This window comes from Cervus elaphus, chromosome 8, assembly GCF_910594005.1.
Source record: "Cervus elaphus chromosome 8, mCerEla1.1, whole genome shotgun sequence".
NCBI lineage: Eukaryota > Metazoa > Chordata > Mammalia > Artiodactyla > Cervidae > Cervus > Cervus elaphus.
In genome coordinates this window covers 14,511,551-14,533,449 of record NC_057822.1, presented here as the reverse complement: position 1 = coordinate 14,533,449, position 21,899 = coordinate 14,511,551, and the positions used below count along the sequence as shown (strand labels likewise).

The 21,899-nt window shown below is 43.3% G+C and overlaps 1 protein-coding gene and 1 pseudogene across 2 annotated transcripts in view; both read right to left on the bottom strand.

Moving 5' to 3' along the window:
* ZBTB8A (zinc finger and BTB domain containing 8A) overlaps positions 1–5,060 on the bottom strand; it is a 55,444-nt gene extending 50,384 nt beyond the window's left edge. The window contains exons 1-2 of one of the 2 annotated variants that reach the window (XM_043909614.1): positions 5,014–5,060; positions 4,653–4,753 (exon numbers count right to left, since the gene is read on the bottom strand). The gene's annotated coding sequence lies outside the window, so the exon portion shown is untranslated. The remainder of the gene's footprint in view (positions 1–4,652; positions 4,754–5,013) is intronic. The other variant, XM_043909615.1, reaches the window with a different exon arrangement.
* On the bottom strand, positions 136–969 carry LOC122698184 (annotated as a pseudogene).
* Positions 5,061–21,899: the final 16,839 nt, after the last annotated feature.

Here is a 21,899-nt window from a genome sequence, read left to right as displayed (position 1 = left end):
GGGGACTCTCAAGAGTCTTCCTCAGCATGACAGTTCGAAAGCATCAATTCTTTGGCGCTCTGTCTTCTTTACAGTCCAGCTCTCACATCCATACATGACTACTGGAAGAACCATAGCTTTGACTAGACAGACCTGTGTCAGCAAAGTGATATCTTTGCTTTTTAATATCCTAGTGGCTCAGCATGCAGTTAGGGCTCAATAATTATTAGGTATTATTGTTATGATGAGCCAGTTTGTATACTCTGAAAAAAAACCCAAAACAGCATGGAGAAATAGTGGGAGAGGCAGGGCCAGGGAGATTAATTTAAAGGCTTAATGCAGTTGTCAAAGTAAGAAATGGTGAGGAACTAAATTAAGGCATACAGACCGAAAAACAGAAGTGATATCAGGAATTTTTCCAAGAAAATAGGAACTGTCCTATAAATTGGGGTAGTTACAACTCGATATACTAATATTTACACCTACAAAGCATTAACGTAACTTGCACTCGTAATTGCACTTTTTCTTTTTTTTTGCCAGTTTGCTTGTTTTATTGATGCCTGGATGCTCAGGCCTTGACCGCATGTTCCCGGAGTGGGAACAGCCACTCTTTCCATAGCTGCTTCTTGGTCTTCAGGTTCTGTTCAAGCTTGGTGCATGGCTCGTGTTTTCTCGGGTCGCACATCAGAGGCTTCTTGCCCTTACAGATTTCCTGAGGTTCTCTTTCTGAGTCTGGTTAATGACGGTGAGTACACTGGCGATGGATTTGCAAACGAGAATCTTGGAGAGTTTGGAAGCCTCACCGCCTGTCACTTTAGCCACCCGCAGCTGGGATAGCTCCACCTTCAGGTCTTCCAACTTTTTCAGCAGCTCCTCATTCTTCTTGCCATGAAGGTCTTGAGCCTTTATCTTGGCCGTGGCATAGTCTGCCTCTGACGCCTTCTCGGAGGGAAAGAGCCATAATTGTATTCTTGAGTCATCAGGAAAGGTTTAGGCTATTCTCAAAGTATGTGATTAAGTCATGGAAATGGGTAATATGTTTCAAATTTTCTTTTCAGTAGATTGACCTTATAAGTTGAAACAGCTAGTTATACTAGTTCATGCAGACAGTCAAAATTCAATTGAGGACTTCCATGGTGGTCCAGTGGTTGGGAATCTGCCTGCCAACGCAGGGGACATGGGTTCAGTCTCTGGCCCAAAGAGATTTCCCATACAACTAGAGAGTAGCCCTCACTTGCCACAATTACAGAAAACTCACACACAGCAACAAAGACCCAGCACAGCCAAAAATAAATACATAAAAGTTAAATTTGAAACATTTTAAATATCTGTAAGAGTTTCATCTATAATAGTCCTAAGAATATTAAAGAATTAATGATTCCCACCAAGTTCAAGATCTTTAAAGGTGGATGAAAAAGACAATATACATATTTTAGGAATCATTAAGTTAAAAAGTCTTTGGAATAGAAGGAAAAGACATAGCATTTCCACAAGTAAAGGAAAGATTTAGGTAACAAATATAACTCTTATTACGGTTGTGGGCTAGACCTGGGTTGTGGGCACCTTTTTAAAGGTGCATGTGTGCTCAGTCATGTCTGACTCTTTGTGACCCCACGGACTATGGCTGCCAGGCTCCTCTGTTCATGGAACATTGGTAAGAATACTGGAGTGAGATGCCATTTCCTCCTCCAGGGATCGAACCTGCATCTCCTGTGTCCCGGGCATTGGCAAGTGTGTTCTTTACTACTGAAACACCAGGGAAGCCCCCTTTTAAAGGTACGTAGCTATTAATTAAGAATTTAATGTATCACCAATACAAAGGTCACAAACACAAAGTTCAGTCTCCTTGAGATAAATCCCTGGGCCATGAGAAACTTCAGCAAACTGGCGTGGTAATTGTATGGATACATATCTTTTAACCCTGTAAATTAGAATTAAGAAATTGGAGTCAGAATTAAATATAAAAATGTTATGAAAATAAAAATCATATTTGAGGAAAGTCTCAATGAGAAGATGGCATTTAAAGCAAAGTCCAAAGATGGTGAGAGAGTTATTCAGGTATCTGGAGGAAGGGTGTACCAGGCAGATGGAACAGCAAATGCAAAGGCTCTGAGAGAAGCAGGCAGGGAAGCTGGAGAAACATCAAGAGCTGGGGAGGACTTCCCTGGCAGTCCTGTGGTTAAGCCTCAGTGCTCCCAATGTAGGGGGCATGGGTTGGATCCCGAGTCGGGGAACTAAAAGAAATTTAGAAAATGGAGGGCTGGGGAGAGTAATGAAAGATGGAGTCAGAGAGGAACAACAGATTGTGGGGCAGTAGGACATCATGGGGCTCCCCTTGTGGCTCAGCGGGTAAAGAATCTGCCTGCAGTGCGGGAGACCTGGGTTCAGTCCCTGGGTTGGGAAGATCCCCTGGAGAAGGGAAAGGCTACCCACTCCAGTATGCTGGCCTGGAAAATTCCAAGGACAGTAGAGTCCACGGGGTCGCAACGAGTTGGACATGACTGAGCAACTTTCACAGGACATCATGGGACAGTTCCTGTAGGACTTGGTAGACTCTTTAGTTTACCAAAAGCTTGGGCTTTTGGTCTGAGTAAGACGGGGAGCCACTGAAGATGAGGAGCCACTGACCAATTCCAAGCAAAAAAGTGACAAGAACTTTCCTCAAAGGGATCAAAAAAACTAGCACCAAATCCTTTAATTATTATAAACAGATAGTTAGGTCACTGAAAAGGTTGAGCCTTTTAGACATAAACTCCATTTTATCTAGAAAATAAGATTTAAATGATACAGGATGAATCAAGTATTACCCTATCTTACAAAGTTTGGGGGCTCAAATCATTATCAACAGCAGAGCTGGTGATTTCAAGGCTACAAAATAAGTTCTGGCAGAGTGCTCTCTTTCACGGGGTCAGAAATTTACGACTGGAAAGAAGTCAAGGTACTCACGATACCTCGGTCTAATATTTCACAGCCTAACCCAAACATGCCCATTTGGCCGAGGGTGGCAGGTTAGATTCTCACTTCCCATTTACCATTTGTGTGGCAAGGGATACTCCCGGGAATAAAGGTATCTGATTCCTGGTTATAGTCTGTCTGACAGCCCTTCAGGGAAGGGCTCTTGCTCCAGGGGTCCCACAAACTCAACCTTATCTGAGGCTCAGGGAAGATTAGAGAGTTTTGAGCCTGAGGTTTATTCTGCTGAGGATTTTAGGACTTGTTTCTGATAAGATCGGTTAAGGTTTTCAGAGCATGGGAACGATATGACTCGCTTACTTAAAGACTCTGGAGGTGACTTTAGGAGGAAATGAAGAGCAAAAACAGGAGGCAAGGGCGCTAGAAGCCTGCCACTGTTCACCTCTTGGCTTAACGTTTAAATGCTTAATGCGTTTCCTCACCTAGAAAGTGGAAAAACCACCGGCCTGACTGGATGGTTGTTTTATGTGAAAATAACTGAAATAATTCATATAGGCGAAAGCACTCCATTTACTAAAGTTCTGCAAATATAAATGTTCAGTAAGAACAGAAGTAATACTGATGTGTGTCGTTTAAAAGCCCAATAGGTGAGACTGTACCGCTTGCAAACGCGTTTTGTACTAAGCCAACGTAAGGTTATATGTCTACTATATTTCAATTTAAAAAGAAAAACGAAAGCGGGGGGGGGGGGGAACCGCCTTTGAAAGATACAGAATCTGGCCACTGGCACAATCAATAATAAATAAGCGCATTTGAAGGCGAAGGTGCCAAACCGCTATTAACTTACAAAAGATGCCGTCTACATAGGCAGAAGGTGCATACGTGTGAGTCCGTCATAAAACAGTAATTACAGCATGATATTAGTTAGGTATAGTAAGTCTGCTTGGGTTCTAAGCCCGGATCTGTCACGTCACGATATAAAACCAAAGGATGGAAGATGTACGGAGAAACTCGGACTCCTGGCCGCAAGTGACAAGCCCCAGACCTCGGCCGCCCCATCCGGCGGGCCACCCATCACTGGCCGCGCAGCCCGAGCCCCGCCGGCCGCCGACCCTCCGGGAGTCCGCGGCGCCCGACGGCTCCAGACACGCCCGGCACCGGCCCCGCGCCGCCTTCCCGCCACCGCAGCCAGGAGGCTCCGCGCGCCTTCCCGCCTTTCCCCGCGCCACGGCCGGGCCGGGCCGGGCGGCCAGGCGGGCGAGGCGCGCGGCGGGGGCGGTCGGGCGGGCGTGGGCGCGGGCGGCGACGGCGCGGCCATTGTCCCGCAGCCCCTCCCGGGCGCGCAGGCGGACAGGGCCGGGCGGCAGGGCGGGCGCGGCGGCCGCGCAGTCCGGGAACCGGTGCGCCCGGCCGCCGCCGCCGCCGCCCGCCTCTCCTCGCCGGCCATCGCCGCGAGGCCAGGTCCTCGGCGCCGGCCGCCCGGCCGCGCCTCCTTTGTGACCGTCTCCAGCCCCTCAGAGCCGGCGCGCCACCGCCGCTGTGCCCGGGGCTGCAAATGGCGCCCGCTTGCCTCTGCGCCTCCCGCTGCTCTCCCAGCCCGGGGACGTCTGGGGGCGCAGCGCCCGGGCCATATCCCGCCGCCGCCGCCGCCCGGGGGGCAAAGCCCGCGGCGCCTCCGCCCGCAGCGAGGCTTGCGGGCCCGTGCGAGGCTGCCCCGACGCCCCGCCCGCCCTCCGCCCGCGCGGCGCGCAGCCACTTACCGCGGGCCGCGGCGCAACGGCGGGTCGCGCGCGCGGGCTGGGGGAAGATTCCCGGTTCTCGGCGGGGGAAATTCCCCCTTTTGAAGCCGTTCCTTTGCGCCCTAAAACAAGTAGCCCCAACGTGAGAGAAACAAAAGGTATTTGCTGACGTGGGCGTTGGACAGAAACGCCCGAGGGCTGGGGACACAATTAAAGGGGCAACGCACAGATTTCAGGCACCAACCAGCAGCTTCGCCCACTCCCCCTGCCCTTCCCTACACCCCGCTGCACGCTCCAGAGGCACTGGGGTGCCCAGATCCCCGAGCAGTTGACTACGGAATCATTATTTAGTCAGGAGTTTAAATTTTAAATTGTACTTTACGTTGAGAAAGGCGCCTCCGGAGGGCAGAAGGGCTGGATTTCTAGGATCTGGGGAATTTGGTTTAGGAAAGAGGGAGGGACTTAGGCGTGCCCACAATTACTGTATAAGTACATGTGACATTATTGTACTTAAGTTTAGCAGCGTCAAATGGAAGAGATCTGTACAGAATTTTTCCTTTTATTGAGGCACTCGTTTTAGTCGGGGATACCTTTTCTAAATCTCTACAGGTCACAAGCATTGCGTTTTCTTTGAAGAGGCTAATCCAAGAAGCTGAGATAAGAGAAAATAATTCTTGGTTAAGTTCAGAGAAAATAAAAAACTAGTAAGAATAGCAGGTTTTGTGTTTTCAAATACAAAAATTCATTGTACATCAAGTCTTTCTTCTGACATATTTATGTCCCTAATATTCAGAGTTCAGACGTCAGATTATGTATTTGCTAAAATCTTTATAATCACTGAATTTTCATTGTTACTATAGAAACAATTTTATAAATTAGTTTTCTAGTTCCTTATGTTGGAGTAAAGTACTGAAAAGTTCTGTGATATAGTCAAACAAACAAACAAAAAAGACTCAGAATTTCAAAATATTTAGTCTTTGATGGACTTCTCTTTTATGTCATATTCAGTTATACTGGACAAAGTTTGTAACTTTAGTTTCATCATAATTAATTATGTGCTTTGAGGACCATATTCTCTACTAGAAGGGCTTCCTTAGTGGCTCAGTGGTAAAGAATATGCCTACCAATGCAGGGGATGCAGTTTTGATTCCTGGGTGGGAAAGATACCCTAGAGAAGGAAATGACAACCCACTCCGGTATTCTTGCCTAGGCAATCCCATGGACAGGGGAGCCTGGCAGGCTACAGTTCATAGGATACAAAAGACAACTATCTCTTAATGTCACTTCTGTATTACTCTCCAGTTATTTTGCTATTTAGTTCCATTTCCTGACATCATTCTGCACAGATCATTAAAAATGTGTTTGAAAACCATTAGGTATCAGGAATGTTGGATGTACTCAGACTATTTTACTAGCATCCACATTGATAATTCTCCCAGAAAGACCTGGACATTGTTATAGCAAAAGGTTTGTTTTTTTATTTTTTTTTAAGCTTTAATTGAAACATGCAAAAGAGTTCTACAAACTTCTTCCTCAGCAGAGCACATCAAATTAGTGATAAACTCTTTGTTGCAAGGAAGAGGTAATAAGAGTTTTTTCCCTCAACTTCCCCCTCTAGCTTCTGAAACTCTTTTATATAGTTGGAGAATTCCTTACATTATGAGTAACTGGTGGGAGGTAGAATTGACCATCAGCAACAGAATCTGGAAATGCCAGTGGTTTGCTTTCCCAAAATCCTTTGTGGTTAAGACAATGGCCATGGTCTACACTTTGATAGTCAGATGCACCCTCCAGGGACTTTGAAGAGGGATCTGTAAGAAGCAGGAAAACTCAAAGAATCTTTTCTAGCCATGGTGACAGTTGCAGCAAGACAGGATCTCCAAGGGGTCCAGTGCCAGGGCTATCAGTGGGGCCAGCCGCCATGGAGAAATGTTGGTATCCTCACCAGGCCAGTTCTAAGTTATGCCTTGGCTGTTGTTTCTGCCTGGTTAGCATAGGCTCCAGCCCCTGCGCTTTGCTCTTCCTGTGAATCTGTGGACTTTTAATAATTCACTTCTGTTTAAATCAGCCAAGGCCAGTCTTTGTGCAACTAAGAACCCTACCTGGTACAAAATATGAAAAGGCGTTTGGACATATAGCCCTATAGCTTTTTACAACAGATGAAATTGTTGGAGGTTAAAATGTCATCCTGTTATATAAGTGGGAATTAAAACCATAGATATAGATGGAGAAAAAGAATATGAAGTAAGGAGAGGAGAAACTCAGAACCAAGCCATCACCAACTTCATCATCTAGTGGCTGGCTAGAGGAAGGTGAAACTGTGATTGAGTCTAAGAAGTAACTAGAGTGAAAGGAAGAGATGTGGGATAGTGTGGTATTGTAAAAACTAAAAGAGTAATTCAAGAAGGAAGAACTGAACATTAGTGTTCAATACGTCTCTATTAGACTTAACAACTTGGAAATCATTGATTTCAGAGAACACTGTTAAGCTTGATTTAAGGGAGCAAATTCCAGATGATTGGACTATGTGGGGATGGAGAGATTGAGATGGTGAGAATAGACAGCTCTTGAGAGATTTGGTTACAAAATATTCCAATTACTATTGCTGTGTAGCATGCCAGCCCAAACATTGAGGCATATATCAAAAGACTTTGATTATGCTCGTGGATTCCATGGGTCAAGAATTTGACTAGTCACTGCAGAGATGGCTTGTTTCTGTTCTACAGTGTCTGGAGTCTAACTGGGAAGACTCTTGTGGCTGAGAGTGATTTGAACTGCTGGAAACTGGAATCATCTGGAGGTTTCTTCATTCACAGATCTAGTACCTAGGCTGGTGTAGCCAAAATTCGGCCTCTATACCCCGGTACTGAGTTGAACCTTAGAGACAAAATGTTGGGTAAAGTATAAAAGAACAGACTTTATTGCTTTGCTAGGCAAAAGGGACCACAGAGGGAAAATGCCCTCAAAACTGTATGTCCCGACCTGGAAGGGATAGTGAGGAGTTCTATAGTGTATGTTAGTCACTCAGTCATGTCCAACTCTTTGTGACCCCATGGACTGCAGCCCACCAGGCTCTTCTGTCCATGGGATTTTCCAGGCAAGGATACTGGAGTGCTTTGCCAATTCCTTCTCCAGGGGATCTTCCCAACCCAGGGATCGAACCTGGGTCTCCTGCACTGCAGGCAGATTCTTTACTTACTGAGCTAATGCTGACTTTAAAAAAATGCACAACATGAGAGTCTCAAGTTTCACATGGGGGAAAATGAAGACTGCAACCCAGAAGACAGCGTTTCAGAAAACTCTGAGAAACTGCGTTGAGGAGGCAAGAGGAGGAGCTAGGATATATAGGAGTTTTCTAACAAAGGGCAGGTAGTCAGAAACATCCAAAGATTACTGTTAATTAAAGAAACCAGATATGTCAAATTAAGGAATTTAGTGCTTTTCTATATATGGGAAGATGCAAGAGTCTGGGCTAGCTGAAATTATTCCTTTGATATTCACCACAGCTATCTGGAGTCAGCATCCTATATTTTCACACCCTGAGTTTCCTCAGGGCTCAGCATAGGGAGTGGCTGCAGTCTGCTGGCTACTGTGTGTGTATATGTGTGTGTGTGTGTTAGTCACTCTGTTGTGTCCGACTCTTTGTGATCCCATGGACTGTAACCTGCCAGCCTTCTCTATCTATGAAATTCTCCAGGCAAGAATACTGGAGTGGGTATCCTAGCCCTTCTTCAGGGGATCTTCTCAACCCAGGAATCAAACTGCGGTCTCCTGCATTGCAGGCAGATTCTTTACCAGCTGAGCTACCAGGGAAACCCGTTAAATAAGATAGTCATGTGTATAGCTGCACATTCTATTACCAAAGAAGAAAGGGAGAAAAAATAGTGAAGGACAGATAATAGTCTTCTATAATCAGTATTGTTACTTGTAGAGAATAGAATCCACTCTGGGTAGTTTAAACAGAAGGGACATTATTAGACAACATTAGATGACTGATGAATCTCTAGGTGGTCCAGGGAATCATGTTTAGTTGCTGAAAGTTTAGTACATTAGTAACCAGGGGAAACTGCCAGCTACATCACCTGGCTATAGTCATAGAATTCTCAGTGCTGCCGCTTCCTGATACGATGACATTAGAAATAGAAATGGCAGTCACTGCCAGAGCTGCCCCAGAAGAACCAAGTGCCTTCAGACTGCTTGCAAGAAGAGCTGATTTACCCATGGGCATATCTTCTGCTTCACATTTCTCATTTCCTCCTTTCCAGACTCATGTGGATGCATCTGTTTGAACTATATAGCTTCAGGGGTGTCAGAGAAATGTAGTCTTTAGCATTCCAGCCTATGCAGTATAAGAAGGCACACTAGAAGGGGATTGGAAAGTAGTGAACCAATACACATTCCATCATTTTGTATACTAGTTATTCATACAACCTTTCCATACTTAAAAAAACACCAATAGCAATGAAATGTTCCCACTTAATATAACTCACTTGTCATTATAGGAAAAAAATTTCTCACCTTGTCTGTGAAGGGGAATACCCAGTGTCTCATCAGGAACTTCATCAGTCCCTGGGAAACGTTCATATCTTATCTGCATAGTCATAATATTATTTTCTGTAATCAAGAAAGAAAATGGGTATAGCTAATACAATCCTTATTTCTGAAACTGGTCACAAGGCAGTAGTTAACATAATTTCTTTCATCTATTCTCTATTCTGTGTTCCATATGTCATAATATCTTTTGTCTCTTACAATCTTTTTTTCCCTTAAATCTATTACATTGGATATTAGGGATTACTATCTTCTGGATTCTTTTAGTTCAAAAATACCTGTCATAGATTTTTCTATCTTATTTTAAGCCATCCCTTTTTTTAAAAAAATAATATGCCTTGGTAAATCATATTGTTGGATTTTTAACTGGTCTGAGAGTCTGGGCCTTTTACTTTTGAATTTAATGCAATTGTATTTACATTTAAATTAGGATTTGCTTCTGTCATTTTATTTTATTTATTTTTTTTTTGTTTGTTTGTTTTTTTGTTGTTGTTGTTTTTTATTTTTTTTTTTTGCTTCTGTCATTTTAAAAATTCATTTCCAACATAGTTTATTATAGGATATCGAATGTAGTTTCCTATGCTATACAACTTTGCTGTTTACTGTCATATTATTTTATGTTTTATTTATTTATAGCTCTGAGTAGGAGCTTTAAGAGGCATCTTATGTTTCCACCAACTTTCTTATTCTTCCACTCTGCTGCAAGATTTGTTGTTCAGTTACTCAGTCATGTCCTACTCTGCAACCCCTTTGACTGCAGCATGCCAGGCTTCCCTGTCCTTCAGCATCTCCTGGAGCTTGCTCAAACTCATGTCCATTGAGTCAGTGATGCCATCCAATCATCTCATCCTCTGTCATCCCCTTTTCCTCCTGCCTTCACACTTTTCCAACATCAGTGTCTTTTCCAATGAGTTGGTGTTTGAATGATGGCCAAAGTGTTGAAGGTTCAGCTTCAGCATCAGTCCTTCCAATAAATATTCAGGACTGATTTCCTTTAGGATGGACTGGTTGGATCTCCTTGCTGTCCAAGGGCTTCTCAAGAGTCTTCTCCAACACCACAGTTCAAAAGCATCAATTCTTCGGTGCTCAGCTTTCCTTATGGTCCAACTCTGACATCCATACATGACTATTGGAAAAACCATAGCTCTGACTATACAGACCTTTGTTGGCAAAGTAATGTCTTTAGGTTTTAATACACTGTCTAGGTTTGTCATAGCTTTTCTTTCAAGGAGCAAGCATCTTTTAATTTCACCTTTTAAAGTCACCATCTGGAGTGATTTTGGAACCCAAGAAAATAAAGTCTGTCACTGCTTCCATTGTTTCCCCGTGTATTTGCCATGAAGGTATGGGACCGAATGCCACAATCTTTGTTTTTTGAATGTTGAGTTTTAAGCCAGCTTTTTCACTCTCCTCTTTCACCTTCATCAAGAGGCTCTTCAGTTCCCCTTCACTTTGTGCCATAATGGTGGTGTCCTCTGCATATCTGAGGTTGTTGATATTTTTCCTGGTGATCTTGATTCCAGCTTGTGATTCATCCAGCCTGGCATTTTGCATGATGTACTCTGCATAAAAGTTAAATAAGCAGAGTGATAATATTCAGCCTTGATGTGCTCCTTTCCCAATTTGGAATCAGTCCATTGTTCTATGTCTGGTTCTAACTATTGCTTCTTGACCTGCATACAGGCTTCTCAGAAGGCAGGTAAGGTGGTCTGGTATTCCCATCTCTTTCAGAGTTTTCAACAGTTTGTTGTGATCCACACAGTCAAAGACTTTAGCATAGTCAATGAAGCAGAAGTAGATGTTTTTCTGGAATTCCCTTGCTTGTTCTATGATCCAATGGATTTTGGCAATTTGATCTCTGATTCCTCTGCCTTTACTAAATCCAGCTTATATATCTGGAAATTTTCGGTTCACATACTGTTGAAGCCTAGCTTGGAGAATTTTGAGCATGACCTTGCTAGCATGTGAAATGAGTGCAGTTGTGTGGTAGTTTGAACATTCTTGGCATTGCTCTTCATTTGGATTGGAATGAAACCTGACCTTTTCTAGTCCTGTGGTCACTGCTGAGTTTTCCAAATTTGCTGGCATATTCAGTGCAGCACTTTCACAGCATCATCTTTTAGGATTTGAAATAGCTCAACTGGAATTCCATCACCTCCACTATCTTTGTTTGTAGTGATGCTTCCTGAGGCCCACTTGATTTCACACTTGCAGGATGTCTGGCTCTAGGTGAGTGATCACACCATCGTGGTTATCCGGGTTGTTAAGAGCTCTTTTGTTTAGTTCTTCTGTGTATTCTTGTCAGTTCTTCTTACTATCTTCTGCTTCTGTTAGGTCCATACCATTTCTGTCCTTTATTGAGCCCATCTTTGCATGAAATGTTCTCCTAGTATCTCTAATTTGCTTGAAGAGAACTCTAGTCTTTCCCATTCTATTGTTTTCCTCTATTTGCATTGTTCACTTAGGAAGGTTTTCTTATCTCTCCTTGCTATTCTTTGGAACTCTGATTCAGATGGACACATCTTTCCTTTTCTCTTTTGCCTTTTGCTTCTCTTCTTTTCTTAGCTATTTGTAAGAGCTCCTCAGACGACCATTTTGCCTTTTTGGATTTCTTTTTCTTGGGGATGGTTTTGATCACTGCCTCCTGTACAATGTTACCAACTTCCGTCCATAGTTCTTCAGGCCCTCTGTCTATCAGATCTAATCCCTTGAATCTATTTGTCCCTTTCACTATATAATCATAAGGGATTTGATTTAGGTCATACCTGAATGGCCTAGTGGTTTTCCCTACTTTCTTCTTTTTAAATCTGAATTTGTCAATAAGGAGTTCATGATCTGAGCCACAATCAGCTCCCTGTCTTGTTTTTGCTGACTGTAAGAACTTCTTCATCTTCGACTGCAAACAATATGATCAATCTGATTTTGGTACTGACCATCAAGTGATGTCCATGTGTAGAGTTGTCGTCTCTTGTGTTGTTGGAAGAAGATGTTTGCTATGACCAGTGCATTCGCTTGGCAAAACTCTGTTAGCCTTTGCCCTGCTTCATTTTGTACTCCAAGGCCAAACTTGCCTGTTATGCCAAGTATCTCTTGACTTCCTACTTTTGCATTCCAGTCCCCTGTGATGAAAAGGACATCTTTTTTTGGTGTTAGTTCTAGAAGGTCTTGCAGGTTTTCATAGAACCATCCAGCTTCACCTTCTTCAACATTAGTGGTTGGGGCATAGACTTGGATTACTTGAATGGTTTGCCTTGGAAATGAACCAAGATCATTCTGTTGACTTTGAGATTGCATCCAAATACTGCATTTCGGACTCTTTTGTTGACTAGGAGGTCTACTCCATTTCTTCTGAGGAATTCTTGCCCACAGTAGTAGATATAATGGTCATCTGAATTAAATTCTCCCATTTTCATCCATTGTAGTTCACTGATCCCTAAAATGTCAATATTCACTCTTGCCATCTCCTGTTTGACCACTTCCAATTTGCCTTGATTCATGGACCAGGTTACTATGCGATATTGTTTCACAGCATCGGACTTTACTTTCACCACCAGATGCATCCACAACTGAGCATTGTTTCTGCTTTGGCTCAGCCTTTTCATTCCTTCTGGAGCTATTTCTCTGCTCTTCTCTAGTAGCATATTGGACACCTACTGACCTGGGGACAGGGGCTCTGGCAGCAGCGGTCCTGGGAGGTGCAGTGTGGCATAAGTCCTCTTGGAGGAGGTCACCATTAGCCCCCCATAGAGTCACCGAGCAGGTGACCCACAAACTAGAGAACAATTATACCAAAGAAGTCCTTGCACTGTTGCAAAAGTAATAGGGCCCACAACAGATTCCCCAACCTGGGGATCCAACAAAGGGACTGAGAAACCCCAGGGAATTTGACTTTGAAGGCCAGTGGGATTTGACAACAGAACCCCCACAGGACTGGGGAAACAGAGACTCTTGGGGGGGGGGGGGGGGCACAAACAAACCTTGTGTGCACTAGGACCCAGGAGAAAGCAGTGACCCCACAAGAGACTGAGACAGACTTGCCTGTGAGTGCCCAGGAGTCTCCTGCGGAGGCGTGGATCAACAGTGGCCTGCGCAGGGTTAGGGACACTGACTGCAGTCCTGGGAAATGAGGCATGCTGGTATAAGTCCTTTTGGAGGGGGTCACCATTACTCCTACCATAGTTTGGCCATAGGCCCAACTACAGGGAGGGAACACAGCCCTACCCATCAGCAGAAAACTTGATAAAGATTTACTGAGCATGGCCTTGCCCACCAGAGCAAGACCCAGGTTTTCTCATAGCCAGTCCCTTCCATCAGGAAGCTTCCACAAGCCTTTTATCCTCATCCATCAGAGGGCAGACAGAATAATCTGTCTGCCACAATCACAGAATCTAACCAAATCACAGAAGACTAACCAAATTAATCACATGGATCACAGCCTTGTCTAACTCTGTGAAACTATGAGCCATTTGTGTAGGGTCACCCAAGATGGACAGGCCATGGTAGTGAGTTCTGACAAAACGTGGTCCACTGAAGAAGGGAGTGGCAAACCACTTCAGCATTCTTGCCTTGAGATTCCCATGAACAGTATAAAAAGGCTGTAAGACTAGTGTAACCCAAAAAGGGGCTGTTCTTTTTTTTTTTTTCCCCAACCCCCCCCCCCCCCCATAGGGGCTGTTCTTACAGTCCAGCCTATGCCTTAGAGTGAAACATACAGACCCACAGAAGCTGACTTGCAATCACCAACATATAATAAGCAATAAAATACTTGTTGGTTGTTGTAAACCATGTGTTGGCAAACTACAATCCATGGGCCAAATCCAGTCTATTGTCTCTGTAAGGCTTAGATTTTTTTCTTCATTTTTTGAAAGGTTGAAAAGTAATCAAAACATGTATATGTGGTCAATTAATTTATGACAAAGGAGCCAGGAATATAAACTGGAGAAAGGACTGTCTAATAAATTGTGTTGGGAAAACTGGACAGCCACATGCAAAAAAAATGAAAATAGACCACTATCTTATACCATACACAAAAGTCAGCTCAAAATGGATTAAAGACTTGAATGTAAGACCTGACACCATAAAATTCCTAGAAGAAAACTCTTGGTCAGTAAGCCCCTTGACATAGGTCTTGGTGATGGTTTCTTGGATTTGACACCAAAAGCAAAGGCAACAAAAGCAAAACTCAACAAATGGGACCACATCAAACTAAAAATTTCTGCATAGCAGAGGAAAGAATTAACAAAATGAAAAGGCAACCTACTGAATGGGAGAAAATATTTGCATATCATTTATCTGATAAGAGGTTAATACCCAAAATATATAAAGAAGTCATACAACTGAATAGCAAAAAAATGAACAATCTGATTTTAAAATGGGCAGAGGATCTGAATATACATTTTTAAAAAGACACACAAATGGTCAACGGTATATGAAAAGGTGCTCAGCATCACTATCATCAGGGAAATGCAAATCAAAACTTAACATCTGTTAGAATGGCTGCTCTCAAAAAGATAAGAGATGAGTTTGGGTGAGGATGTAGAGAAAAGGGATCTATTGTATGCTGTTAGTGGGAATGTAAATTGGTCTACCCATTATGGAAAACAATATGGCAGCTCCTCAAAAAATTAAAAATAGTACTACCATATAATCCAGTATCTGAAGGAAACAGAAACACTAGACAAAAGACACATGCACCCTCATGTTCATTTGCTGCATTATTTACAATAGTCAAGACATGGAAGCAAACTAAGTGTTCATCTGTGGATGAATGAATAAAAGAAAATGTAGGGACTTCTCTGGTGGTCCAGTGGTTAAGAGTCTTCCTGGCAATGCAGGTGACACGTGTTCAATCCCTGGTCTGGGCAGATTCCATATGCCACAGGGCAACTTAGCCCATGTACCACATCTACTGAGCCCGTGTTCTAAAGCCAGTGCTCCTCACAAGAGAAACTGCTGCAATGAGAAGCCGGCGAACCACAACAGAGTAGCCCCCACTCTCTGCAACTAGAGAAAGCCAAAATAAATAAAATAAAAAGAAGTATTCAACTTTAAGGATTCCCCAGGTGGCACAGTGGTGAAGAATCCACCTGCCAATGCAGGAGACATAGGTTCGATCCCTGGGTTGGGAGATCCCTGGAGTAGGAAATGGCAACTTGCTCCAGTATTCTTGCCTGGAAAACATGGTGAGAGGAGCCTGGCAGGCTACAGTCCATGGGGTCACAAAGAGTTGAACACTACGCATACATTTCACTTAAAAAAAGAGAAAAAAGAAAACATAGTGTACACATACAAGGGAATATTATTTGGTCACAAAAAGAATAAAATTTTGCCATTTGCAACAATATGGATGACCCTGAGGGCATCATCATGCTAAGTGAAATAAGTCAGAGGATATGTAAATACCGTATGACCTCACTTATATGTGGAATCTAAGCAAACCAAAACAAAATGAATGAGCTCATAGACACAGAACAGATTGGTGATTTCCAGAGACAGGGAGGTGGGGAATGGGCAAAATAGGTGACCCCCGCCCCCCCGCCCCTCGCCAGAGGTCCGGGCTTTCCTCATAGCTCAGTTGGTAAATCATCTGCCTGCAATGCAGGAGACCCAGGTTCAATTCCTGGGTTGGGAAGATCCCCTGGAGAAGGAAATGGCAACCCACTCCAGTATTCTTGCCTGGAGAATCCCATGGAAAGAGGAGCCTGGCAGGCTATAGTCCACAGGATCACAAGAGTCAGACATGACTTATCGATTAAACCACCACTACCCCAGAGGTCCAAGCTTCCAATTATAAAATAAATAAGTCACGAGGATGTAATGACAGTATGGTGACTATAGTTAACAATACTGTGTTGTACATTTGAAAGTGGCTAAGAAAGTAGATCTTAAACATTCTCATCACAAGAGAAAAAATTTGTCTAGCTATGCATGGTGATGGATATTAACTAGGCTTATTGGGATGATCCTTTCACAGTATATACAAATATCAAATCATTATGTTGTATACTCTAACATAATATTATATGTCAATTGTATCTCAAAAAAAGAAGTAATCAAAAGAAGACGAATATTTTGTGACATGTGAAAGCTATATGAAGTTCAAACTTTAGTGTTTGTATAATATTGTCAGAACACAGTCACACATCCATCTACATATGTCTCTGGCTGCTTAAATGCCACAAGGGCAGAGCTGAGGAGCTGCAACTGAGATCCTATGTCCCACAAAGTCCAAAACATTGACTGTCCAGCCCTTCACACAGAAAGTTTTCCAGCCTCTGTTGTAAGCTACAGAGATATTGAAGTTGGTTGTAACCTCAGCAAAAATGACTAATATAGTCAAGTAGAGTTTCAGGGGAGAGAGGGGAGTAGCTCTGGAGAAGGGAATGCCAGGCACCACTGAGCTACTCTGGATCATTCCCATGTGCTGTCGCGGTGGACATGCAGCCCTTCTGAGCTTTTACCTTGCTGCTCTTCCAGAGAAGCAGCACTGGCATGAAGTGGTCTCTTAGCTTGTAATTCCTTAGCCTTGAGTTGGAAGATGGACCAGCAGAGAGAATACCCTCCTGCTGTAGTCAGCCCGCGCAACCATCTCTGATCTCCCAGCAGGACGTGGCACTGCCTTGGCACTTGATATTAGTCTGTCTATAGCCTGGATTCTTGCTCTTTGCATTGCAGCTTGTTCCTGTTAAAAATACCTTTATTTTTCTGGGCCCAACTCAAAGTTTATGGTCCTTTGCGTTACTTGGCAAAAGGATCAGAGCAACATCCATCCACATGTGCTATATGTTGCCTCCAAAATTCATACTAGTACAAGTGAGCCTCAGCCCCTTCTTCTTCTCCTTTTCCTTCCCTCCCTATCCTCTCTCTTATCCTCCTCTCCTTCCTTTTTCTTATTCTCCTTTTTTTTTCTATTTAAAAGCACATCTATTACCTGAATTTCAAGTTCAGCAGGAATAAAGAAAACTACTTACATTTGTTACTTGTTAACATATTTACTGTTTTTTAAATTTATTTTTTAATTGGAGTATAATTGCTTTTTAGTGTTGTGTTAGTTTCTGCTGTACAGAAGTGTGAACCAGCTGTGTGTATGCATATATCCCCTCCCTCTTGAGCCTCCCTTCACTTCTTCTTCATTGCAGTAGAGTTGGCATACAATATTATAAGTGTGCTTCATAATTGTCAGTTGGAAAGTGCAGCAACTTGCTTTTACTTGAAGGAGCTCTCTATCCTTCCCTGCCTTAGGCCACTGGAACCTAGAAAGTTCCCCAAGATGGCAGGCCCCTGAGTCATCATGGGAGTTTGCCTTGTATCCTCTTGCCGGTCTATGTTTGACTAATGTATCTGGATACTTGTTCTTTCTCTTCACCAGGTCCTCCTACTACAGTGCCATCACTGATGTAGCAGACAGCTCGTGTGACTACATTACTCAGTATAACTAACTAGTTGTAGGAAAACCTCAGTGGAGGGCTTGCCAGACCTCCAAACAGGAATGGTGATGGTGGTTGGGCTTCAGGATCCAGAGTTATGAGAGGTCGTTCCACCCAAGAGAGCTACAGAGAGTCAAAGATGATTTCCAAGCCAAATCCTTGGAGACAACCCAAAGTTAAGCCAGGGAAACCAAGTTCAAATGGTGGAAATGGTATAAATAAGGGTTTTGGAACAGACAAGGAGCAAGGTAAGGCATAAGCCTTCACGTATGAATAGTATCTTGGTTGAATGTAGAACTTTCAGGTCACTCCTCTTACCAAGGTCTGTAATGTTACATTGTCTTCTTAATTCCAGTTTTGCTAATGAGTTGTTTGATACCAGTTCATTTCCCTTTTCTTGATAAGAAAGCTGTTCTTTCTATCTAGAAGCTTGTAAAATTTTCTTGGAGTTCAAAAGTCTCACTAGGATTGGGCTAGATGTGGCTCTTTTTTCATTTGCCTCTTTTTACTCTCTCCCTCAAGCATTCAGCTTCAACCACCTCAGTCTGACAAGCCAATTCCTGCCTCAGCAGCAGTCCCCCACCCGATAAGTCTCTATCCTAGTTCTCTAACCTTATCACCATCTGAAAATTATGTTACATATGTTTTGTTATTGTCTGTCTTCCCAAATTAAAATGTATGGTTCATGCCTTGTGTATCTTGATTACTATTGTATTCTTAGCCTATAGGACAAGTCTTAGGAAATGTTTGTTGGAAAAATGAGTGATAGTGGAATACTGTGTGTGTTTTTCTACAGTGGGCTTAGAGCAAACATTTGGCAAGCTGGGATCTCTGCCTTGAGTTATGTGGACGTGTCCTATTTGTTTGCTGGAGCCCAGCATGGCAGCTTCCCCGATGCTGCCTGCATCTGAGCAATACAATAGGCGGCAAGTAGACCTCAGGATCATTGTCCCAGCTGCCTTCTGGGAGGAAATTCTGTCTTCTCATTCTGTCTTCTAACCTTGCATCCTTTGACCTCTCTTGAGCTCTGCTTCATTTTGCAAATTCTTCACAGGAACTCAGGCTCTTGGATGTACCTGAGATCTCCTCTAGACTCCAACAGTTGGTCAGTTACTGAGAGGCTCAGCTGTCCCAGCAGAGAGTTGAAGGTGGAGGAGAATGTATGCATTCTGATTTGTTTTCTTAAATGGAAGAGAATGAGTTGGAGGCAGCAATATGCAGAGCCTATTTTATCTATGCCATAGATGGTAATGAGCAACTATTACTGAGGCTCCATTGATAGTTATAGCAGCTTTGAATTATATATGCTTTGTTACACTCTCAAATTAAGGGAGGGTTGTTTCAACAAAAACCTGGCTTAGATAAGGAACTAGCATAATTGTGAACACCAGCTGTTATGTGTGTCTTGGTGCAAAATAGGTTGAAAATCTCTGTCCTAGAGGCCCAAATCCAGCTCCTTACAGTGAGTTGCAAGACCTTTGACATTCCTTACCATCTCCTCCAGCCTTCTCTCCCCCAGCCTGTGGAGCAACCTCACTTACACTCCCCCAAACGTAATGTGCTTCCTCTGAACATACTTTCTTTCCTCCATCTGAATTTTACTACTCACCATTTGCCTGGAACAGTCCTATTTTCCTTTAAGACTCAGTTGAGACATCACCTGTCCTGTGCAGCTCTCTGATACCTCTAGAGGTAAGTGCTCCCTCTTCTCTGCTTCTCTGTGGCTCTGGACAAACACTTCCATTACTATCCTTATGAAAAGTTTTCCCAACTTTTCCTTGATCTGTTTCTTTCAACTACTGAGGGCAGGCATTTCATTTTATTTTACTACGTAATCTCTATGTACATGCCCTGTATCATATACACTGCTGATGTCAATCAATGCCTGCTCAGGAGACAAAAAACACAACACAAATTTAGTATAAAGAATTGTCAACTGGGAATTCCCTGGTGGTCCAGTGGTTAGGACTGAGTGCTTCCACTGCAGGGGCACAAGTTCAGTCCCTGGTTGGAGAACTAAGATCCTGCAAGCCACATGGCCAAAAATAAGAATTATTAACTACTAAATGATACAGATAGGTAGGTAGATAGATAATATAAATAGATAAATAGATATATATATATTATAAGGATTATGTGATTATGGAGGCAGACAAGTCCATATCTGCAGCATGGGTCAAAAGGCTCAAGACCCAAGAGGGCCAGTGTTTCAGTTCCAATCCAAAGGCAGTCTGTTGGTGAGTTCCCTGTTACTCATGGAAGCCAGTCTTTTTGTTCTATTCAGGCCTTCAGCTGATTGGATGAGGCCCACCCACATTATGGAGGGCAAATCTGTTTTACCCAAGGTTCACCAATTTAAATGTTCAGCTTAGTCACTAAGTCATGTCTGATTCTTTGCAACCCCATGGACTGCAGCACACACCAGGCTTCCCTGTCCTTCACCATCTCCCAGAGTTTGCTCAAACTCAGGTCCATTGAGTCACTGATGCCATCCAACCATCTCATTCTCTGTTGTCCCCTTCTCCTTCTGCCTTCAATCTTTCCCAGTATCAGGGTCTTTTCCAATGAGCAGGCTGTTTGCCTCAGGTAGCCAAAGTATTGGAGCTTCAGCTTCAGCATCAGTCCTTCCAGTGAATATTCAGGGTTGATTTCCTTTAGGATTGACTGATTTGATCTCCTTGCAGTCCAAGGGACTCTCAAGAATCTTCTGCAGCACCGCAATTCAAAAGCATAAATTCTTTGGCACTTAGTCTTCTTATGGTCCAACTCTCATATCCATCCATACATGACTACTGGAAAAACCATAGCATTGAAATGTTAATCTCTTCAAAAAACACCCTCTAAGTTGACACATAAAATTGATCATCAGGTGATCATCTACTAAAAGAGTAAAAGAAAACTTCAAAGAAAACAGGAATAGCAAGTGTTGCAAATGGCAAATACAAGCTAACATCTCTAGGTTTGAAGGGGAGTACTTGAGGAAGGAACAAATTTGCAAGGCTCCACATTCTTCCTCATCCCATGACAAGGCTGAGACTCCAATGACTGTGTATCTTTAGTCCACTGGATGGTGAAGTTCACTGAGGTGTCACAAACCTGGACTGGAGGATCGGAGGTCAGTTACGAGGATGCCAGTAAGTTACCAGAATGTGAACACTACTACCCTGGCAGCTGCCATGTAAGGCCAAGAAAAAAGGTCCACTGGGACCAGAACAAGAAGCCCCTGCCTCTGTTTGTGTCTTGTCCCTCCAGTGTCCTCTATTAACTAGGCTTCGCATTGCCCCAGCTGACAAAAAAGATTTGTCTATAGGGTCCAGCTCATTTCACAAAGCAGGGCAAAGAAGGGTAGATTTGGAGCTAAGTGACAATAAATTGATAACTTGCTACAGTTGAGGAATAAATAAATGTCTTCATCACCCAAAACTGTAACTAACTAGGAGGGTCATATGTAGTCTGAGATAATCAAATGAGAACATTTTTTAAATTTAACGAAGGGAGTGGGGCTCTTCAATGGAAGAAAAGGGAGATACAGGCTATAAGACAGGATCATAATGACCAAGGAGATAAGAGACAAAGTACTAAGAGGACACCCAGATGGGTCAGATACCTGTGAAGGTGTACCAGCTCTTTCACTTCAGTCACTCAGGGGGTCCAACTCTGCAACCCCATGGACTGCAGCACGCCAGGCCTCCCTGTCCATCACCAACTCCCGGAGTCTACTCAAACTCATGTCCATCGAGTCGGTGATGCCATCCAACCATCTCATCCTCTGTCGTTCCCTTCTCCTCCTGCTCTCAATCTTTCCCAGCATCAGGGTCTTTTCCAATGGCCAAAGTATTGGAGTTTCAGCCTCAGCATCAGTCCCTCCAATGAATATTCAGGACTGATTTCCTTTAGGATGGACTGGTTGGATCTCCTTGTAGTCCAAGGGACTCCCAAGAGTCTTCTCCAACACCACAGTCCAAAACCATCAATTCTTTGGTGCTCGGCTTACTTTATAGTCCAACCCTCACATCCACATGACTACTGGAAAAACCATAGCCTTGACTAGACAGACCTTTGTTGGCCGAGTAATGTCTCTGCTCTATAATGTGCTGTCTAGGTTGGTCATAACTTTAACAAAAGTAATTTGTTACCAGCTCTTTAAAAAAATTAATTATCTTATCCTCTTTCCAGAATTAAGGCTTCCCTCATGGCTCAGATGGTAAAGAATCCACCTGCAATGAGGGAGACCTGGGTTTGATCTCTGGGTCGGGAAGATCCCCTGGAGAAGGGAATGGCAACTCACTCC